General features: G+C 52.7%; 9 non-coding genes across 9 annotated transcripts; all 9 read right to left on the bottom strand.

The window, feature by feature from the left end:
• Positions 1-1,550: 1,550 nt before the first annotated feature.
• LOC138375922 (5S ribosomal RNA) lies at positions 1,551-1,669 on the bottom strand. Its single transcript, XR_011231616.1, has one exon. It is a non-coding gene; the product is annotated as a 5S ribosomal RNA (ribosomal RNA).
• Positions 1,670-5,168: 3,499 nt separating this feature from the next.
• LOC138375913 (5S ribosomal RNA) lies at positions 5,169-5,287 on the bottom strand. Its single transcript, XR_011231607.1, has one exon. It is a non-coding gene; the product is annotated as a 5S ribosomal RNA (ribosomal RNA).
• A 1,243-nt stretch (positions 5,288-6,530) lies between these two features.
• LOC138375924 (5S ribosomal RNA) lies at positions 6,531-6,649 on the bottom strand. The gene has a single exon (XR_011231618.1). It is a non-coding gene; the product is annotated as a 5S ribosomal RNA (ribosomal RNA).
• A 3,504-nt stretch (positions 6,650-10,153) lies between these two features.
• Positions 10,154-10,272, bottom strand: LOC138375912 (5S ribosomal RNA). Its single transcript, XR_011231606.1, has one exon. It is a non-coding gene; the product is annotated as a 5S ribosomal RNA (ribosomal RNA).
• Positions 10,273-11,515: 1,243 nt separating this feature from the next.
• Positions 11,516-11,634, bottom strand: LOC138375921 (5S ribosomal RNA). The gene has a single exon (XR_011231615.1). It is a non-coding gene; the product is annotated as a 5S ribosomal RNA (ribosomal RNA).
• A 3,505-nt stretch (positions 11,635-15,139) lies between these two features.
• On the bottom strand, positions 15,140-15,258 carry LOC138375911 (5S ribosomal RNA). Its single transcript, XR_011231605.1, has one exon. It is a non-coding gene; the product is annotated as a 5S ribosomal RNA (ribosomal RNA).
• Positions 15,259-16,499: 1,241 nt separating this feature from the next.
• Positions 16,500-16,618, bottom strand: LOC138375920 (5S ribosomal RNA). The gene has a single exon (XR_011231614.1). It is a non-coding gene; the product is annotated as a 5S ribosomal RNA (ribosomal RNA).
• A 3,506-nt stretch (positions 16,619-20,124) lies between these two features.
• On the bottom strand, positions 20,125-20,243 carry LOC138375909 (5S ribosomal RNA). The gene has a single exon (XR_011231604.1). It is a non-coding gene; the product is annotated as a 5S ribosomal RNA (ribosomal RNA).
• Positions 20,244-21,484: 1,241 nt separating this feature from the next.
• Positions 21,485-21,603, bottom strand: LOC138375919 (5S ribosomal RNA). The gene has a single exon (XR_011231613.1). It is a non-coding gene; the product is annotated as a 5S ribosomal RNA (ribosomal RNA).
• Between the last annotated feature and the right edge of the window lie 928 nt (positions 21,604-22,531).

The raw sequence follows: 22,531 nt of genomic DNA, 5'->3' as shown, positions 1-22,531 counted from the left end.
ACCATTAGATATAAAAGTATATTTAGATAAATATCAAAGTTTCGCAAGTACATATTAACTTGGTATTTTTAGTTTCAAGAACACTAATAATTATTTACACTTACTGCACACACACTGATTATAATTTATTAGTTGCATAAAATTAAAGCCTATTAAGACGTGTTTGATTTTTATTAGGAAGGTCAATTCTACTTTGATTGTTGAGACCTTCTTTTATAGTATTGAAGGTATCTTCATTAATATGTAAAAATATGATCATGTAAAACTAGAATTCATATATTTTTCAATAATCTATAGTGGATAAACACATGAGATTGTCATAAACACAGGCGATGTAAGGCACAAGATAAATATGATTCTAATAAATTCATGTGAAAAATAGATTAGTTGTTCACTTAGGTTTACTCTTGATTGTCACATATATCATAGTAGTCTCCAAAGTCTGTTATAAGTGTGTTGAAAAGTAAAAGGAAAGACTCTGAAAATATCTGCAGTTTATACTTACTCCAGGTATCTTGGGCCCCTTGAATTCTTCTAAGATTTTCTCTGAGTAGCCTTATAACTTCTTTACAATGTTCTATGGTGGATTTTGTAGAAGTAATTCTAACAACAATGTTAAAAATATAGAACTAATTTTTATAGAAGAATAAACCGAAGTGTCGTTAACAATATTGAAACACAGGACAAGGACGCAGGGCCCTGCGGCTTGTCCTTCGCCCCGAGGGCCTGAAGACGTGCAGTGTCCCCCCCACCCAGGCACCCCACCCCCGTCTGGGGAGGACTGTTCTGCCCGGATTCCCGTCAGGGCCTGCATGTGCCAGCAGCCCCCTCGCGGGGGTGGCGGGCCGGAGCCGGCTATCCTGTTGCTCGGTGGGCCGGGGTTTGGGGTGGGTAGCCATGGGTCGGGGGGCCGGTGGGTCCTTTGGGTTTGGGTGCGTGTGCTCCGTGTGCTGTTGTGTGTCCTCTCTGCCCGGGTGGCCGGCGACGTGCCCTGTGCGGTGCACCGGTGTGTGTCTCTCGGGAGTCCCGGCGAGGAGCCCGCCCAGCCTGAGGCCCGGGCCTGAGGCCCGAGTGTGCGGCGGAGAGGAAGTCCACGGTGGGCTGGGGGTCCCGGGGCCCTGGGGCCGGTTTGTCGCCGTGGGCTGTCCCGCGCCGGGTGTAGGGGATGTCCCGGAGTGCGGGGGACGGGCGTCCGCGGGCTGGGGGGGGGAGGTGGGTGGGTGGTGGTGGTGGTGGTGGTGGTGGTGGTGGTGGTGGTGGAGAGGAGACCCAGCAGCACTTAGGGATCCCGCCGCCCGGCCCGGTGTGGGCCCAGGGCTGGGGCTCGGCTGCTGGCGGAACGGAAACGGCTGGGATGCTGCGCCGCTGCCGCCGCCTGGCGGTGCTGCTGCAGCGGGGCAGAGGGAAGGAAGCCCCGGGCGGGGGCAGCGGGCGGCGCGGGCGGCCGGTCCGGGGGCCGGTGGGGGGAGCGGCGCGGAGGGCGGAGGGAGGGGGGACCCCCACCCCCGACCCCCCACGGGATAGCGGGCGGGACAAAAGAAGAGGCAAAAAGCCTACAGCACCCGGTATTCCCAGGCGGTCTCCCATCCAAGTACTAACCAGGCCCGACCCTGCTTAGCTTCCGAGATCAGACGAGATCGGGCGCGTTCAGGGTGGTATGGCCGTAGACAGCGGCGGCCCTCCCCGGACGCCTCAAGAGGCCGAGCTGCTGCTATGCGGCCCTCCGGGCCCGGCGCCTCCCCACCACCACGCCCCCCGCGCCCTCCTGCAGCCCCATAGCCTTCAGGGCCTTGCTCGCTACCTGCTACCTACACATCAAACACTCCGCACTTTGCCACTAACACATAGACCCATGACAACAAAAATCAAACACTCCCTATCACATCTATTCAAACCACCCAGGACACAAACGGAGGACAATGTGTGACTTAGCACATTCTACAAACTGCAGGAGCTCACATCAAGGCCCAGGGAAATATTCCAAAGCAGTGGGACATGGCCCGGAGCTCCCTGGACATGAGCAGACTGGCTTCGGCCCACAGCAGCTCTTACATTTTCACCGTGGAGCCAGAAAAGTAGAAAGCTCCTTCCTCGCCTTTCCTCCTTCATGCAGTAGGAAGCAGTCCACGGTTATATGGTGAATGGCTACGATTATTCTGTGGGATCATGCAAAAAAGACATGCTGTTGGTGTCTTTGAGAACTTGCAATTTGGGGGTGAGAGAATGAAGTGAAATCGGTAGAGTAGAGTAAAAAAAACTCTCCGTTCTCAGTTTGAATTTGGATTATCAGTGTCAAGTCAATGTGTTTTTCTTTAATCTTTTTTTACTTCTTCCATGGAAAGTGCTGACACATAGGTACAAACTCAACAGTAGTGCATCTCACCAGCATCTAGATCGTGGTCCCCACCAACCGTTGTTATTAAACGGTCCTAAGACTTACTGGAGACATAGGCTGACTTCAAGTCTGGGGCGGGAAATGGACGCCTCTTCTATTGGGCGGCGTGGATGCTCTGATATCCAACAGGACGAGGGTCATGTCAAGAGACACAGGAACCAGAATGAGTGGACTCTCGTTTGCCAAACACAGGACAGTTTGATCACCAGGAAGTATAATAATGGCAAGATAGTGAAACACGTCAAAGAGGTTTAAATCCACGATTAAGCCCATAACAATGCCGAAATCACTCGGGTCACTGTGGACAGCGGTAGGAACCAAAGTGAAATGGTGACAACCGGGGCTGCCCCCAACTAGCTGGGATGTATGGACACTCTTTCAAAAGACATCTCAACCAGTCACAAGGTATGTACTGTATTTGGACTGGATTCAAAGAAACTGAAATGAGTGTATGTGTCTCAGGGAAACGCAAACATTGAGTAAGTACTTGCTGTGATCTCTAATACGGCTAAGTTTTTAGATAGAATGATGTGGCTGTGATGACATTTAAAAAGGAATGGAAGCCTCTACCTTTGATAGAAACATAGTGACTTTTTATCGACGGAGGGATATGATTAAGGGGATCATGAACTTAAGGTAGGAGGGGTATAAAAGAAACAAGCTCTGGCCAAGGCTTGGTCATTTCTTGAGTCAGGGTGGTGAGTACGTATTCTACTACTCTTTCTGTTTTTGTTTATATTTCAAATTTTCCATAATAAAAAGTCTCAAAAGATATCATAAACAGGGTAAAAAAAAAAAAAAAAAAAAAACAAGTTGCAAACAGGACAAGGTATCTGTAGCGCACATAATTGGGAAAATATTACTGTTACACAATATCTACGTTTAATTTGCTTAATAAGCATTTGACACTGTATCCTCATTATTAATCAAGGAAATACAAAATGAAAAATGAAGCAAGATGTAGTTTCAAACTCACCAGATTGAGGAAACTTAAAAATACTGGATCACTGTGTTGGCTGGAGGGAAATCACTTACACGCACACTGCTGATATGGGAGGTGAAATTATAGAACCATTTGGAAAACAATGTAGCATAAATGGATATGAACAAACACTGGCATGATTTAGGAGCAAGCATATTCTCTGAGTGGCCCGTACCAGGGAGAAGATAGGGCACATGTGACCAGGAAACATCTAGAGCAATACTCACGGGAGCCCCGTGTACATGGACCTAGTCAAAGGTCGGTTAAAGATATTTCGATTCATTCGTGCAGTGCCGTTCTACAGAAGTGCTGATGAACTGCAGCTTCCTGTGTAAGCAAGGGGTATTCTCCAAACAGAAGGTTTCCCCTGGAACACAAGGTACCCAGAATGATTCCACATGTATCATATAAACTGTGAAATGAACAAACTACCTCAACGACATAGTCCTAGAACACAGAGCAAAACCTTTAAAAGGAAAAGCAAGGAAAAGGATGACGGTCGAGATGGGATTTGTTTGGGAGAAGTCTTTTTGTTTTTTTCTTTGGTTTTTTTTTTTTGGTTTTTTTTTGGTTCCATGCCCTCAGAAAATGATACACGGCGGCTTCCGACATATGACTAAACTCCCATTTTTATAAGGGGAGTGGTAGAGTTTTGGTACAGTTAATTCGATTTGATATAATAATCATCATAATGACAATTATGATGATGGTGATTATTCTTTAACATATCCATTTCCCAAATTAAAAGAAAAAGAGAAAGAAACAGATTGTGAATTTCTACTTATAAACCCTGTTTAAATTTGATTATTTATTAATTTGGGGGAAATGATTAGTTTGGGGACTCTGTGTCCCTCTATGTAGGAATATAGTATAGGCTCTCCATCGATTTGGGCCATCATTGATGTTTTTCCTAAGTTTTCCCTCTAAGGTGGCACCTTTGTCCCGCAGGCGCTATGGAGATTTTTCTGGGACGTTGAATGTTATCCTTTTTAAAAATTGCATTCATTATTGTGTATTTGCTGGGCAATAAGAAATATTGGATCTATCGATTGAATGTTGATTTCGTATAGAGCTATCTTGCCGGACTCACTTAGGATTTCTACAGGTCTCCCACGCATACGGGCAAACATTCTGTTTTGAGAACCGTAGGAGGTGAGGAAAATGAAAAAGGTGATTTTCCTTTCCCATATATTATTAGTGTTTTCCCTTGTTTTAGTATATTTTCAGAGCGTCTCTTGCAGTATTGAACAGAAGAATTTCATATCAACACCCTGGTCTTGCTCGTGACTTTCGAAAGAATGTTTTAACTTCTTAATCCCTAAGAATACTTTCTAAAGATTTAGACTTTGGAAAAGTGTTTCTAGATGTCTTCTCATCTGGATTCTGAAATTATTTTACCGTGAACGAATAGCCAACTGTTTCGATTCCATTCTTCTGCACATATGGATATGATCCAATTTTTCCTTTCCTAGGTTAACGTGGTCATCTAGTTGGACAACTTTAGAATTTGTCCTGAATTCAGAGCCGGTGGGTCACAAGTTCGTTCCGGAGGCCCGGACCTGCGGCAGGTGTCTGAGGGGCGACAGCCTCGGGCACTGAGCCTCCACATCTCAAATCTGACCCTCTCTCCAGGGGCCACGGGGCAGGGGCAGGGTCCGGGCCGGCCGGGGGCGGCAGCCGGGGGCGGGCGAGGAGGGCGGAGGGCCCCCACCCCTTCCCAGCCGAGGTGGGCGGAGGAGCCCCCCCCTTCCCAGCCCAGGGGGCCGGGACAGAAAAAGAGGCAAAGCAAAAAGCCTACGGCACCCGGTATTCCCAGGCGGTCTCCCATCCAAGTACTAACCGGGCCCGACCCTGCTTAGCTTCCGAGATCAGACGAGATCGGGCGCGTTCAGGGTGGTATGGCCGTAGACGGCGGCGGCCCTCCCGGGACGCCTCAAGAGGCCGAGCTGCTGCTACGCGGCCCTCCCTGCCCAGTCGGCTCCCTCCGGCCGCCCTGCCACTTCGCTAGCCCGCCTGTCCGTACGGGGTCGCGGGGCGGGGGGGGGGGGGGGGGGGAGGGGGGTTGGGAGGGGGCGGGGGCAGGCGGAACCTGACGGGTCTCGCGCGCACACCCCTCCCCCACCCAAACCACGGACGCACCACCGTCCCACACCCCAAGGAGCAGACCCACGGGCACGCGCGCAGGGTCAGACTTCCACGCGTGGGGACGGAGGGCCAGAGCCCGAGAGTGCGCGCGAGAGAGCCCTCCGCCGCCCCACGCCAGGGCACGGTGGGGAGGGCCTTTGGGGCAGGGCCAGGACAAGGAGGCAGGGCCCTGCGGCTGCTCCTTCGCCCCGAGGGCCTGAAGACGTGCAGTGTCCCCCCCACCCAGGCACCCCACCCCCGTCTGGGGAGGACTGTTCTGCCCGGATTCCCGTCAGGGCCTGCATGTGCCAGCAGCCCCCTCGCGGGGGTGGCGGGCCGGAGCCGGCTATCCTGTTGCTCGGTGGGCCGGGGTTTGGGGTGGGTAGCCATGGGTCGGGGGGCCGGTGGGTCCTTTGGGTTTGGGTGCGTGTGCTCCGTGTGCTGTTGTGTGTCCTCTCTGCCCGGGTGACCGGCGACGTGCCCTGTGCGGTGCGCCGGTGTGTGTCTCTCGGGAGTCCCGGCGAGGAGCCCGCCCAGCCTGAGGCCCGGGCCTGAGGCCCGAGTGTGCGGCGGAGAGGAAGTCCACGGTGGGCTGGGGGTCCCGGGGCCCTGGGGCCGGTTTGCCGCCGTGGGCTGTCCCGCGCCGGGTGTAGGGGATGTCCCGGAGTGCGGGGGACGGGCGTCCGCGGGCGGGGGGGGGGAGGTGGGTGGGTGGTGGTGGTGGTGGTGGTGGTGGTGGAGAGGAGACCCAGCAGCACTTAGGGATCCCGCCGCCCGGCCCGGTGTGGGCCCAGGGCTGGGGCTCGGCTGCTGGCGGAACGGAAACGGCTGGGATGCTGCGCCGCTGCCGCCGCCTGGCGGTGCTGCTGCAGCGGGGCAGAGGGAAGGAAGCCCCGGGCGGGGGCAGCGGGCGGCGCGGGCGGCCGGTCCGGGGGCCGGTGGGGGGAGCGGCGCGGAGGGCGGAGGGAGGGGGGACCCCCACCCCCGACCCCCCACGGGATAGCGGGCGGGACAAAAGAAGAGGCAAAAAGCCTACAGCACCCGGTATTCCCAGGCGGTCTCCCATCCAAGTACTAACCAGGCCCGACCCTGCTTAGCTTCCGAGATCAGACAAGATCGGGCGCGTTCAGGGTGGTATGGCCGTAGACGGCGGCGGCCCTCCCCGGACGCCTCAAGAGGCCGAGCTGCTGCTATGCGGCCCTCCGGGCCCGGCGCCTCCCCACCACCACGCCCCCCGCGCCCTCCTGCAGCCCCGTAGCCTTCAGGGCCTTGCTCGCTACCTGCTACCTACACATCAAACACTCCGCACTTTGCCACTAACACATAGACCCATGACAACAAAAATCAAACACTCCCTATCACATCTATTCAAACCACCCAGGACACAAACGGAGGACAATGTGTGACTTAGCACATTCTACAAACTGCAGGAGCTCACATCAAGGCCCAGGGAAATATTCCAAAGCAGTGGGACATGGCCCGGAGCTCCCTGGACATGAGCAGACTGGCTTCGGCCCACAGCAGCTCTTACATTTTCACCGTGGAGCCAGAAAAGTAGAAAGCTCCTTCCTCGCCTTTCCTCCTTCATGCAGTAGGAAGCAGTCCACGGTTATATGGTGAATGGCTACGATTATTCTGTGGGATCATGCAAAAAAAGACATGCTGTTGGTGTCTTTGAGAACTTGCAATTTGGGGGTGAGAGAATGAAGTGAAATCGGTAAAGTAGAGTAAAAAAAACTCTCCGTTCTCAGTTTGAATTTGGATTATCAGTGTCAAGTCAATGCGTTTTTCTTTAATCTTTTTTTACTTCTTCCATGGAAAGTGCTGACACATAGGTACAAACTCAACAGTAGTGCATCTCACCAGCATCTAGATCGTGGTCCCCACCAACCGTTGTTATTAAACGGTCCTAAGACTTACTGGAGACATAGGCTGACTTCAAGTCTGGGGCGGGAAATGGACGCCTCTTCTACTGGGCGGCGTGGATGCTCTGATATCCAACAGGACGAGGGTCATGTCAAGAGACACAGGAACCAGAATGAGTGGACTCTCGTTTGCCAAACACAGGACAGTTTGATCACCAGGAAGTATAATAATGGCAAGATAGTGAAACACGTCAAAGAGGTTTAAATCCACGATTAAGCCCATAACAATGCCGAAATCACTCGGGTCACTGTGGACAGCGGTAGGAACCAAAGTGAAATGGTGACAACCGGGGCTGCCCCCAACTAGCTGGGATGTATGGACACTCTTTCAAAAGACATCTCAACCAGTCACAAGGTATGTACTGTATTTGGACTGGATTCAAAGAAACTGAAATGAGTGTATGTGTCTCAGGGAAACGCAAACATTGAGTAAGTACTTGCTGTGATCTCTAATACGGCTAAGTTTTTAGATGGAATGATGTGGCTGTGATGACATTTAAAAAGGAAAGGAAGCCTCTACCTTTGATAGAAACATAGTGACTTTTTATCGACGGAGGGATATGATTAAGGGGATCATGAACTTAAGGTAGGAGGGGTAAAAGAAACAAGCTCTGGCCAAGGCTTGGTCATTTCTTGAGTCAGGGTGGTGAGTACGTATTCTACTACTCTTTCTGTTTTTGTTTATATTTCAAATTTTCCATAATAAAAAGTCTCAAAAGATATCATAAACAGGGTAAAAAAAAAAAAAAAAAAAAAAAAAAAACAAGTTGCAAACAGGACAAGGTATCTGTAGCGCACATAATTGGGAAAATATTACTGTTACACAATATCTACGTTTAATTTGCTTAATAAGCATTTGACACTGTATCCTCATTATTAATCAAGGAAATACAAAATGAAAAATGAAGCAAGATGTAGTTTCAAACTCACCAGATTGAGGAAACTTAAAAATACTGGGATCACTGTGTTGGCTGGAGGGAAATCACTTACACGCACACTGCTGATATGGGAGGTGAAATTATAGAACCATTTGGAAAACAATGTAGCATAAATGGATATGAACAAACACTGGCATGATTTAGGAGCAAGCATATTCTCTGAGTGGCCCGTACCAGGGAGAAGATAGGGCACATGTGACCAGGAAACATCTAGAGCAATACTCACGGGAGCCCCGTGTACATGGACCTAGTCAAAGGTCGGTTAAAGATATTTCGATTCATTCGTGCAGTGCCGTTCTACAGAAGTGCTGATGAACTGCAGCTTCCTGTGTAAGCAAGGGGTATTCTCCAAACAGAAGGTTTCCCCTGGAACACAAGGTACCCAGAATGATTCCACATGTATCATATAAACTGTGAAATGAACAAACTACCTCAACGACATAGTCCTAGAACACAGAGCAAAACCTTTAAAAGGAAAAGCAAGGAAAAGGATGACGGTCGAGATGGGATTTGTTTGGGAGAAGTCTTTTTGTTTTTTTCTTTGGTTTTTTTTTTTGGTTTTTTTTTGGTTCCATGCCCTCAGAAAATGATACACGGCGGCTTCCGACATATGACTAAACTCCCATTTTTATAAGGGGAGTGGTAGAGTTTTGGTACAGTTAATTCGATTTGATATAATAATCATCATAATGACAATTATGATGATGGTGATTATTCTTTAACATATCCATTTCCCAAATTAAAAGAAAAAGAGAAAGAAACAGATTGTGAATTTCTACTTATAAACCCTGTTTAAATTTGATTATTTATTAATTTGGGGGAAATGATTAGTTTGGGGACTCTGTGTCCCTCTATCTAGGAATATAGTATAGGCTCTCCATCGATTTGGGCCATCATTGATGTTTTTCCTAAGTTTTCCCTCTAAGGTGGCACCTTTGTCCCGCAGGCGCTATGGAGATTTTTCTGGGACGTTGAATGTTATCCTTTTTAAAAATTGCATTCATTATTGTGTATTTGCTGGGCAATAAGAAATATTGGATCTATCGATTGAATGTTGATTTCCTATAGAGCTATCTTGCCGGACTCACTTAGGATTTCTACAGGTCTCCCACGCATACGGGCAAACATTCTGTTTTGAGAACCGTAGGAGGTGAGGAAAATGAAAAAGGTGATTTTCCTTTCCCATATATTATTAGTGTTTTCCCTTGTTTTAGTATATTTTCAGAGCGTCTCTTGCAGTATTGAACAGAAGAATTTCATATCAACACCCTGGTCTTGCTCGTGACTTTCGAAAGAATGTTTTAACTTCTTAATCCCTAAGAATACTTTCTAAAGATTTAGACTTTGGAAAAGTGTTTCTAGATGTCTTCTCATCTGGATTCTGAAATTATTTTACCGTGAACGAATAGCCAACTGTTTCGATTCCATTCTTCTGCACATATGGATATGATCCAATTTTTCCTTTCCTAGGTTAACGTGGTCATCTAGTTGGACAACTTTAGAATTTGTCCTGAATTCAGAGCCGGTGGGTCACAAGTTCGTTCCGGAGGCCCGGACCTGCGGCAGGTGTCTGAGGGGCGACAGCCTCGGGCACTGAGCCTCCACATCTCAAATCTGACCCTCTCTCCAGGGGCCACGGGGCAGGGGCAGGGTCCGGGCCGGCTGGGGGCGGCAGCCGGGGGCGGGCGAGGAGGGTGGAGGGCCCCCACCCCTTCCCAGCCGAGGTGGGCGGAGGAGCCCCCCCCTTCCCAGCCCAGGGGGCCGGGACAGAAAAAGAGGCAAAGCAAAAAGCCTACGGCACCCGGTATTCCCAGGCGGTCTCCCATCCAAGTACTAACCGGGCCCGACCCTGCTTAGCTTCCGAGATCAGACGAGATCGGGCGCGTTCAGGGTGGTATGGCCGTAGACGGCGGCGGCCCTCCCGGGACGCCTCAAGAGGCCGAGCTGCTGCTACGCGGCCCTCCCTGCCCAGTCGGCTCCCTCCGGCCGCCCTGCCACTTCGCTAGCCCGCCTGTCCGTACGGGGTCGCGGGGCGGGGGGGGGGGGGGGGGGGAGGGGGGTTGGGAGGGGGCGGGGGCAGGCGGAACCTGACGGGTCTCGCGCGCACACCCCTCCCCCACCCAAACCACGGACGCACCACCGTCCCACACCCCAAGGAGCAGACCCACGGGCACGCGCGCAGGGTCAGACTTCCACGCGTGGGGACGGAGGGCCAGAGCCCGAGAGTGCGCGCGAGAGAGCCCTCCGCCGCCCCACGCCAGGGCACGGTGGGGAGGGCCTTTGGGGCAGGGCCAGGACAAGGAGGCAGGGCCCTGCGGCTGCTCCTTCGCCCCGAGGGCCTGAAGACGTGCAGTGTCCCCCCCACCCAGGCACCCCACCCCCGTCTGGGGAGGACTGTTCTGCCCGGATTCCCGTCAGGGCCTGCATGTGCCAGCAGCCCCCTCGCGGGGGTGGCGGGCCGGAGCCGGCTATCCTGTTGCTCGGTGGGCCGGGGTTTGGGGTGGGTAGCCATGGGTCGGGGGGCCGGTGGGTCCTTTGGGTTTGGGTGCGTGTGCTCCGTGTGCTGTTGTGTGTCCTCTCTGCCCGGGTGGCCGGCGACGTGCCCTGTGCGGTGCGCCGGTGTGTGTCTCTCGGGAGTCCCGGCGAGGAGCCCGCCCAGCCTGAGGCCCGGGCCTGAGGCCCGAGTGTGCGGCGGAGAGGAAGTCCACGGTGGGCTGGGGGTCCCGGGGCCCTGGGGCCGGTTTGCCGCCGTGGGCTGTCCCGCGCCGGGTGTAGGGGATGTCCCGGAGTGCGGGGGACGGGCGTCCGCGGGCGGGGGGGGGGAGGTGGGTGGGTGGTGGTGGTGGTGGTGGTGGTGGTGGAGAGGAGACCCAGCAGCACTTAGGGATCCCGCCGCCCGGCCCGGTGTGGGCCCAGGGCTGGGGCTCGGCTGCTGGCGGAACGGAAACGGCTGGGATGCTGCGCCGCTGCCGCCGCCTGGCGGTGCTGCTGCAGCGGGGCAGAGGGAAGGAAGCCCCGGGCGGGGGCAGCGGGCGGCGCGGGCGGCCGGTCCGGGGGCCGGTGGGGGGAGCGGCGCGGAGGGCGGAGGGAGGGGGGACCCCCACCCCCGACCCCCCACGGGATAGCGGGCGGGACAAAAGAAGAGGCAAAAAGCCTACAGCACCCGGTATTCCCAGGCGGTCTCCCATCCAAGTACTAACCAGGCCCGACCCTGCTTAGCTTCCGAGATCAGACGAGATCGGGCGCGTTCAGGGTGGTATGGCCGTAGACGGCGGCGGCCCTCCCCGGACGCCTCAAGAGGCCGAGCTGCTGCTATGCGGCCCTCCGGGCCCGGCGCCTCCCCACCACCACGCCCCCCGCGCCCTCCTGCAGCCCCGTAGCCTTCAGGGCCTTGCTCGCTACCTGCTACCTACACATCAAACACTCCGCACTTTGCCACTAACACATAGACCCATGACAACAAAAATCAAACACTCCCTATCACATCTATTCAAACCACCCAGGACACAAACGGAGGACAATGTGTGACTTAGCACATTCTACAAACTGCAGGAGCTCACATCAAGGCCCAGGGAAATATTCCAAAGCAGTGGGACATGGCCCGGAGCTCCCTGGACATGAGCAGACTGGCTTCGGCCCACAGCAGCTCTTACATTTTCACCGTGGAGCCAGAAAAGTAGAAAGCTCCTTCCTCGCCTTTCCTCCTTCATGCAGTAGGAAGCAGTCCACGGTTATATGGTGAATGGCTACGATTATTCTGTGGGATCATGCAAAAAAAGACATGCTGTTGGTGTCTTTGAGAACTTGCAATTTGGGGGTGAGAGAATGAAGTGAAATCGGTAAAGTAGAGTAAAAAAAACTCTCCGTTCTCAGTTTGAATTTGGATTATCAGTGTCAAGTCAATGCGTTTTTCTTTAATCTTTTTTTACTTCTTCCATGGAAAGTGCTGACACATAGGTACAAACTCAACAGTAGTGCATCTCACCAGCATCTAGATCGTGGTCCCCACCAACCGTTGTTATTAAACGGTCCTAAGACTTACTGGAGACATAGGCTGACTTCAAGTCTGGGGCGGGAAATGGACGCCTCTTCTACTGGGCGGCGTGGATGCTCTGATATCCAACAGGACGAGGGTCATGTCAAGAGACACAGGAACCAGAATGAGTGGACTCTCGTTTGCCAAACACAGGACAGTTTGATCACCAGGAAGTATAATAATGGCAAGATAGTGAAACACGTCAAAGAGGTTTAAATCCACGATTAAGCCCATAACAATGCCGAAATAACTCGGGTCACTGTGGACAGCGGTAGGAACCAAAGTGAAATGGTGACAACCGGGGCTGCCCCCAACTAGCTGGGATGTATGGACACTCTTTCAAAAGACATCTCAACCAGTCACAAGGTATGTACTGTATTTGGACTGGATTCAAAGAAACTGAAATGAGTGTATGTGTCTCAGGGAAACGCAAACATTGAGTAAGTACTTGCTGTGATCTCTAATACGGCTAAGTTTTTAGATGGAATGATGTGGCTGTGATGACATTTAAAAAGGAAAGGAAGCCTCTACCTTTGATAGAAACATAGTGACTTTTTATCGACGGAGGGATATGATTAAGGGGATCATGAACTTAAGGTAGGAGGGGTATAAAAGAAACAAGCTCTGGCCAAGGCTTGGTCATTTCTTGAGTCAGGGTGGTGAGTACGTATTCTACTACTCTTTCTGTTTTTGTTTATATTTCAAATTTTCCATAATAAAAAGTCTCAAAAGATATCATAAACAGGGTAAAAAAAAAAAAAAAAAAAAAAAAAAAACAAGTTGCAAACAGGACAAGGTATCTGTAGCGCACATAATTGGGAAAATATTACTGTTACACAATATCTACGTTTAATTTGCTTAATAAGCATTTGACACTGTATCCTCATTATTAATCAAGGAAATACAAAATGAAAAATGAAGCAAGATGTAGTTTCAAACTCACCAGATTGAGGAAACTTAAAAATACTGGATCACTGTGTTGGCTGGAGGGAAATCACTTACACGCACACTGCTGATATGGGAGGTGAAATTATAGAACCATTTGGAAAACAATGTAGCATAAATGGATATGAACAAACACTGGCATGATTTAGGAGCAAGCATATTCTCTGAGTGGCCCGTACCAGGGAGAAGATAGGGCACATGTGACCAGGAAACATCTAGAGCAATACTCACGGGAGCCCCGTGTACATGGACCTAGTCAAAGGTCGGTTAAAGATATTTCGATTCATTCGTGCAGTGCCGTTCTACAGAAGTGCTGATGAACTGCAGCTTCCTGTGTAAGCAAGGGGTATTCTCCAAACAGAAGGTTTCCCCTGGAACACAAGGTACCCAGAATGATTCCACATGTATCATATAAACTGTGAAATGAACAAACTACCTCAACGACATAGTCCTAGAACACAGAGCAAAACCTTTAAAAGGAAAAGCAAGGAAAAGGATGACGGTCGAGATGGGATTTGTTTGGGAGAAGTCTTTTTGTTTTTTTCTTTGGTTTTTTTTTTTGGTTTTTTTTTGGTTCCATGCCCTCAGAAAATGATACACGGCGGCTTCCGACATATGACTAAACTCCCATTTTTATAAGGGGAGTGGTAGAGTTTTGGTACAGTTAATTCGATTTGATATAATAATCATCATAATGACAATTATGATGATGGTGATTATTCTTTAACATATCCATTTCCCAAATTAAAAGAAAAAGAGAAAGAAACAGATTGTGAATTTCTACTTATAAACCCTGTTTAAATTTGATTATTTATTAATTTGGGGGAAATGATTAGTTTGGGGACTCTGTGTCCCTCTATGTAGGAATATAGTATAGGCTCTCCATCGATTTGGGCCATCATTGATGTTTTTCCTAAGTTTTCCCTCTAAGGTGGCACCTTTGTCCCGCAGGCGCTAGGGAGATTTTTCTGGGACGTTGAATGTTATCCTTTTTAAAAATTGCATTCATTATTGTGTATTTGCTGGGCAATAAGAAATATTGGATCTATCGATTGAATGTTGATTTCCTATAGAGCTATCTTGCCGGACTCACTTAGGATTTCTACAGGTCTCCCACGCATACGGGCAAACATTCTGTTTTGAGAACCGTAGGAGGTGAGGAAAATGAAAAAGGTGATTTTCCTTTCCCATATATTATTAGTGTTTTCCCTTGTTTTAGTATATTTTCAGAGCGTCTCTTGCAGTATTGAACAGAAGAATTTCATATCAACACCCTGGTCTTGCTCGTGACTTTCGAAAGAATGTTTTAACTTCTTAATCCCTAAGAATACTTTCTAAAGATTTAGACTTTGGAAAAGTGTTTCTAGATGTCTTCTCATCTGGATTCTGAAATTATTTTACCGTGAACGAATAGCCAACTGTTTCGATTCCATTCTTCTGCACATATGGATATGATCCAATTTTTCCTTTCCTAGGTTAACGTGGTCATCTAGTTGGACAACTTTAGAATTTGTCCTGAATTCAGAGCCGGTGGGTCACAAGTTCGTTCCGGAGGCCCGGACCTGCGGCAGGTGTCTGAGGGGCGACAGCCTCGGGCACTGAGCCTCCACATCTCAAATCTGACCCTCTCTCCAGGGGCCACGGGGCAGGGGCAGGGTCCGGGCCGGCCGGGGGCGGCAGCCGGGGGCGGGCGAGGAGGGTGGAGGGCCCCCACCCCTTCCCAGCCGAGGTGGGCGGAGGAGCCCCCCCCTTCCCAGCCCAGGGGGCCGGGACAGAAAAAGAGGCAAAGCAAAAAGCCTACGGCACCCGGTATTCCCAGGCGGTCTCCCATCCAAGTACTAACCGGGCCCGACCCTGCTTAGCTTCCGAGATCAGACGAGATCGGGCGCGTTCAGGGTGGTATGGCCGTAGACGGCGGCGGCCCTCCCGGGACGCCTCAAGAGGCCGAGCTGCTGCTACGCGGCCCTCCCTGCCCAGTCGGCTCCCTCCGGCCGCCCTGCCACTTCGCTAGCCCGCCTGTCCGTACGGGGTCGCGGGGCGGGGGGGGGGGGGGGGGGAGGGGGGTTGGGAGGGGGCGGGGGCAGGCGGAACCTGACGGGTCTCGCGCGCACACCCCTCCCCCACCCAAACCACGGACGCACCACCGTCCCACACCCCAAGGAGCAGACCCACGGGCACGCGCGCAGGGTCAGACTTCCACGCGTGGGGACGGAGGGCCAGAGCCCGAGAGTGCGCGCGAGAGAGCCCTCCGCCGCCCCACGCCAGGGCACGGTGGGGAGGGCCTTTGGGGCAGGGCCAGGACAAGGAGGCAGGGCCCTGCGGCTGCTCCTTCGCCCCGAGGGCCTGAAGACGTGCAGTGTCCCCCCCACCCAGGCACCCCACCCCCGTCTGGGGAGGACTGTTCTGCCCGGATTCCCGTCAGGGCCTGCATGTGCCAGCAGCCCCCTCGCGGGGGTGGCGGGCCGGAGCCGGCTATCCTGTTGCTCGGTGGGCCGGGGTTTGGGGTGGGTAGCCATGGGTCGGGGGGCCGGTGGGTCCTTTGGGTTTGGGTGCGTGTGCTCCGTGTGCTGTTGTGTGTCCTCTCTGCCCGGGTGGCCGGCGACGTGCCCTGTGCGGTGCGCCGGTGTGTGTCTCTCGGGAGTCCCGGCGAGGAGCCCGCCCAGCCTGAGGCCCGGGCCTGAGGCCCGAGTGTGCGGCGGAGAGGAAGTCCACGGTGGGCTGGGGGTCCCGGGGCCCTGGGGCCGGTTTGCCGCCGTGGGCTGTCCCGCGCCGGGTGTAGGGGATGTCCCGGAGTGCGGGGGACGGGCGTCCGCGGGCGGGGGGGGGAGGTGGGTGGGTGGTGGTGGTGGTGGTGGTGGTGGTGGAGAGGAGACCCAGCAGCACTTAGGGATCCCGCCGCCCGGCCCGGTGTGGGCCCAGGGCTGGGGCTCGGCTGCTGGCGGAACGGAAACGGCTGGGATGCTGCGCCGCTGCCGCCGCCTGGCGGTGCTGCTGCAGCGGGGCAGAGGGAAGGAAGCCCCGGGCGGGGGCAGCGGGCGGCGCGGGCGGCCGGTCCGGGGGCCGGTGGGGGGAGCGGCGCGGAGGGCGGAGGGAGGGGGGACCCCCACCCCCGACCCCCCACGGGATAGCGGGCGGGACAAAAGAAGAGGCAAAAAGCCTACAGCACCCGGTATTCCCAGGCGGTCTCCCATCCAAGTACTAACCAGGCCCGACCCTGCTTAGCTTCCGAGATCAGACGAGATCGGGCGCGTTCAGGGTGGTATGGCCGTAGACGGCGGCGGCCCTCCCCGGACGCCTCAAGAGGCCGAGCTGCTGCTATGCGGCCCTCCGGGCCCGGCGCCTCCCCACCACCACGCCCCCCGCGCCCTCCTGCAGCCCCGTAGCCTTCAGGGCCTTGCTCGCTACCTGCTACCTACACATCAAACACTCCGCACTTTGCCACTAACACATAGACCCATGACAACAAAAATCAAACACTCCCTATCACATCTATTCAAACCACCCAGGACACAAACGGAGGACAATGTGTGACTTAGCACATTCTACAAACTGCAGGAGCTCACATCAAGGCCCAGGGAAATATTCCAAAGCAGTGGGACATGGCCCGGAGCTCCCTGGACATGAGCAGACTGGCTTCGGCCCACAGCAGCTCTTACATTTTCACCGTGGAGCCAGAAAAGTAGAAAGCTCCTTCCTCGCCTTTCCTCCTTCATGCAGTAGGAAGCAGTCCACGGTTATATGGTGAATGGCTACGATTATTCTGTGGGATCATGCAAAAAAAGACATGCTGTTGGTGTCTTTGAGAACTTGCAATTTGGGGGTGAGAGAATGAAGTGAAATCGGTAAAGTAGAGTAAAAAAAACTCTCCGTTCTCAGTTTGAATTTGGATTATCAGTGTCAAGTCAATGCGTTTTTCTTTAATCTTTTTTTACTTCTTCCATGGAAAGTGCTGACACATAGGTACAAACTCAACAGTAGTGCATCTCACCAGCATCTAGATCGTGGTCCCCACCAACCGTTGTTATTAAACGGTCCTAAGACTTACTGGAGACATAGGCTGACTTCAAGTCTGGGGCGGGAAATGGACGCCTCTTCTACTGGGCGGCGTGGATGCTCTGATATCCAACAGGACGAGGGTCATGTCAAGAGACACAGGAACCAGAATGAGTGGACTCTCGTTTGCCAAACACAGGACAGTTTGATCACCAGGAAGTATAATAATGGCAAGATAGTGAAACACGTCAAAGAGGTTTAAATCCACGATTAAGCCCATAACAATGCCGAAATAACTCGGGTCACTGTGGACAGCGGTAGGAACCAAAGTGAAATGGTGACAACCGGGGCTGCCCCCAACTAGCTGGGATGTATGGACACTCTTTCAAAAGACATCTCAACCAGTCACAAGGTATGTACTGTATTTGGACTGGATTCAAAGAAACTGAAATGAGTGTATGTGTCTCAGGGAAACGCAAACATTGAGTAAGTACTTGCTGTGATCTCTAATACGGCTAAGTTTTTAGATGGAATGATGTGGCTGTGATGACATTTAAAAAGGAAAGGAAGCCTCTACCTTTGATAGAAACATAGTGACTTTTTATCGACGGAGGGATATGATTAAGGGGATCATGAACTTAAGGTAGGAGGGGTATAAAAGAAACAAGCTCTGGCCAAGGCTTGGTCATTTCTTGAGTCAGGGTGGTGAGTACGTATTCTACTACTCTTTCTGTTTTTGTTTATATTTCAAATTTTCCATAATAAAAAGTCTCAAAAGATATCATAAACAGGGTAAAAAAAAAAAAAAAAAAAAAAAAAAAAACAAGTTGCAAACAGGACAAGGTATCTGTAGCGCACATAATTGGGAAAATATTACTGTTACACAATATCTACGTTTAATTTGCTTAATAAGCATTTGACACTGTATCCTCATTATTAATCAAGGAAATACAAAATGAAAAATGAAGCAAGATGTAGTTTCAAACTCACCAGATTGAGGAAACTTAAAAATACTGGATCACTGTGTTGGCTGGAGGGAAATCACTTACACGCACACTGCTGATATGGGAGGTGAAATTATAGAACCATTTGGAAAACAATGTAGCATAAATGGATATGAACAAACACTGGCATGATTTAGGAGCAAGCATATTCTCTGAGTGGCCCGTACCAGGGAGAAGATAGGGCACATGTGACCAGGAAACATCTAGAGCAATACTCACGGGAGCCCCGTGTACATGGACCTAGTCAAAGGTCGGTTAAAGATATTTCGATTCATTCGTGCAGTGCCGTTCTACAGAAGTGCTGATGAACTGCAGCTTCCTGTGTAAGCAAGGGGTATTCTCCAAACAGAAGGTTTCCCCTGGAACACAAGGTACCCAGAATGATTCCACATGTATCATATAAACTGTGAAATGAACAAACTACCTCAACGACATAGTCCTAGAACACAGAGCAAAACCTTTAAAAGGAAAAGCAAGGAAAAGGATGACGGTCGAGATGGGATTTGTTTGGGAGAAGTCTTTTTGTTTTTTTCTTTGGTTTTTTTTTTTGGTTTTTTTTTGGTTCCATGCCCTCAGAAAATGATACACGGCGGCTTCCGACATATGACTAAACTCCCATTTTTATAAGGGGAGTGGTAGAGTTTTGGTACAGTTAATTCGATTTGATATAATAATCATCATAATGACAATTATGATGATGGTGATTATTCTTTAACATATCCATTTCCCAAATTAAAAGAAAAAGAGAAAGAAACAGATTGTGAATTTCTACTTATAAACCCTGTTTAAATTTGATTATTTATTAATTTGGGGGAAATGATTAGTTTGGGGACTCTGTGTCCCTCTATCTAGGAATATAGTATAGGCTCTCCATCGATTTGGGCCATCATTGATGTTTTTCCTAAGTTTTCCCTCTAAGGTGGCACCTTTGTCCCGCAGGCGCTATGGAGATTTTTCTGGGACGTTGAATGTTATCCTTTTTAAAAATTGCATTCATTATTGTGTATTTGCTGGGCAATAAGAAATATTGGATCTATCGATTGAATGTTGATTTCCTATAGAGCTATCTTGCCGGACTCACTTAGGATTTCTACAGGTCTCCCACGCATACGGGCAAACATTCTGTTTTGAGAACCGTAGGAGGTGAGGAAAATGAAAAAGGTGATTTTCCTTTCCCATATATTATTAGTGTTTTCCCTTGTTTTAGTATATTTTCAGAGCGTCTCTTGCAGTATTGAACAGAAGAATTTCATATCAACACCCTGGTCTTGCTCGTGACTTTCGAAAGAATGTTTTAACTTCTTAATCCCTAAGAATACTTTCTAAAGATTTAGACTTTGGAAAAGTGTTTCTAGATGTCTTCTCATCTGGATTCTGAAATTATTTTACCGTGAACGAATAGCCAACTGTTTCGATTCCATTCTTCTGCACATATGGATATGATCCAATTTTTCCTTTCCTAGGTTAACGTGGTCATCTAGTTGGACAACTTTAGAATTTGTCCTGAATTCAGAGCCGGTGGGTCACAAGTTCGTTCCGGAGGCCCGGACCTGCGGCAGGTGTCTGAGGGGCGACAGCCTCGGGCACTGAGCCTCCACATCTCAAATCTGACCCTCTCTCCAGGGGCCACGGGGCAGGGGCAGGGTCCGGGCCGGCCGGGGGCGGCAGCCGGGGGCGGGCGAGGAGGGTGGAGGGCCCCCACCCCTTCCCAGCCGAGGTGGGCGGAGGAGCCCCCCCCTTCCCAGCCCAGGGGGCCGGGACAGAAAAAGAGGCAAAGCAAAAAGCCTACGGCACCCGGTATTCCCAGGCGGTCTCCCATCCAAGTACTAACCGGGCCCGACCCTGCTTAGCTTCCGAGATCAGACGAGATCGGGCGCGTTCAGGGTGGTATGGCCGTAGACGGCGGCGGCCCTCCCGGGACGCCTCAAGAGGCCGAGCTGCTGCTACGCGGCCCTCCCTGCCCAGTCGGCTCCCTCCGGCCGCCCTGCCACTTCGCTAGCCCGCCTGTCCGTACGGGGTCGCGGGGCGGGGGGGGGGGGGGGGGGAGGGGGGTCGGGAGGGGGCGGGGGCAGGCGGAACCTGACGGGTCTCGCGCGCACACCCCTCCCCCACCCAAACCACGGACGCACCACCGTCCCACACCCCAAGGAGCAGACCCACGGGCACGCGCGCAGGGTCAGACTTCCACGCGTGGGGACGGAGGGCCAGAGCCCGAGAGTGCGCGCGAGAGAGCCCTCCGCCGCCCCACGCCAGGGCACGGTGGGGAGGGCCTTTGGGGCAGGGCCAGGACAAGGAGGCAGGGCCCTGCGGCTGCTCCTTCGCCCCGAGGGCCTGAAGACGTGCAGTGTCCCCCCCACCCAGGCACCCCACCCCCGTCTGGGGAGGACTGTTCTGCCCGGATTCCCGTCAGGGCCTGCATGTGCCAGCAGCCCCCTCGCGGGGGTGGCGGGCCGGAGCCGGCTATCCTGTTGCTCGGTGGGCCGGGGTTTGGGGTGGGTAGCCATGGGTCGGGGGGCCGGTGGGTCCTTTGGGTTTGGGTGCGTGTGCTCCGTGTGCTGTTGTGTGTCCTCTCTGCCCGGGTGGCCGGCGACGTGCCCTGTGCGGTGCGCCGGTGTGTGTCTCTCGGGAGTCCCGGCGAGGAGCCCGCCCAGCCTGAGGCCCGGGCCTGAGGCCCGAGTGTGCGGCGGAGAGGAAGTCCACGGTGGGCTGGGGGTCCCGGGGCCCTGGGGCCGGTTTGCCGCCGTGGGCTGTCCCGCGCCGGGTGTAGGGGATGTCCCGGAGTGCGGGGGACGGGCGTCCGCGGGCGGGGGGGGGAGGTGGGTGGGTGGTGGTGGTGGTGGTGGTGGTGGTGGAGAGGAGACCCAGCAGCACTTAGGGATCCCGCCGCCCGGCCCGGTGTGGGCCCAGGGCTGGGGCTCGGCTGCTGGCGGAACGGAAACGGCTGGGATGCTGCGCCGCTGCCGCCGCCTGGCGGTGCTGCTGCAGCGGGGCAGAGGGAAGGAAGCCCCGGGCGGGGGCAGCGGGCGGCGCGGGCGGCCGGTCCGGGGGCCGGTGGGGGGAGCGGCGCGGAGGGCGGAGGGAGGGGGGACCCCCACCCCCGACCCCCCACGGGATAGCGGGCGGGACAAAAGAAGAGGCAAAAAGCCTACAGCACCCGGTATTCCCAGGCGGTCTCCCATCCAAGTACTAACCAGGCCCGACCCTGCTTAGCTTCCGAGATCAGACGAGATCGGGCGCGTTCAGGGTGGTATGGCCGTAGACAGCGGCGGCCCTCCCTGGACGCCTCAAGAGGCCGAGCTGCTGCTATGCGGCCCTCCGGGCCCGGCGCCTCCCCACCACCACGCCCCCCACCCCCCGCCCCCCGCGCCCTCCTGCAGCCCCGTAGCCTTCAGGGCCTTGCTCGCTACCTGCTACCTACACATCAAACACTCCGCACTTTGCCACTAACACATAGACCCATGACAACAAAAATCAAACACTCCCTATCACATCTATTCAAACCACCCAGGACACAAACGGAGGACAATGTGTGACTTAGCACATTCTACAAACTGCAGGAGCTCACATCAAGGCCCAGGGAAATATTCCAAAGCAGTGGGACATGGCCCGGAGCTCCCTGGACATGAGCAGACTGGCTTCGGCCCACAGCAGCTCTTACGTTTTCACCGTGGAGCCAGAAAAGTAGAAAGCTCCTTCCTCGCCTTTCCTCCTTCATGCAGTAGGAAGCAGTCCACGGTTATATGGTGAATGGCTACGATTATTCTGTGGGATCATGCAAAAAAGACATGCTGTGGGTGTCTTTGAGAACTTGCAATTTGGGGGTGAGAGAATGAAGTGAAATCGGTAAAGTAGAGTAAAAAAAACTCTCCGTTCTCAGTTTGAATTTTGGATTATCAGTGTCAAGTCAATGTGTTTTTCTTTAATCTTTTTTTACTTCTTCCATGGAAAGTGCTGACACATAGGTACAAACTCAACAGTAGTGCATCTCACCAGCATCTAGATCGTGGTCCCCACCAACCGTTGTTATTAAACGGTCCTAAGACTTACTGGAGACATAGGCTGACTTCAAGTCTGGGGCGGGAAATGGACGCCTCTTCTACTGGGCGGCGTGGATGCTCTGATATCCAACAGGACGAGGGTCATGTCAAGAGACACAGGAACCAGAATGAGTGGACTCTCGTTTGCCAAA

The sequence above is a fragment of the Eulemur rufifrons genome, chromosome 27 (assembly GCF_041146395.1).
Source record: "Eulemur rufifrons isolate Redbay chromosome 27, OSU_ERuf_1, whole genome shotgun sequence".
Classification (NCBI taxonomy): Eukaryota; Metazoa; Chordata; class Mammalia; order Primates; family Lemuridae; genus Eulemur; species Eulemur rufifrons.
This window is presented reverse-complemented; position numbering and strand designations above follow the sequence as displayed.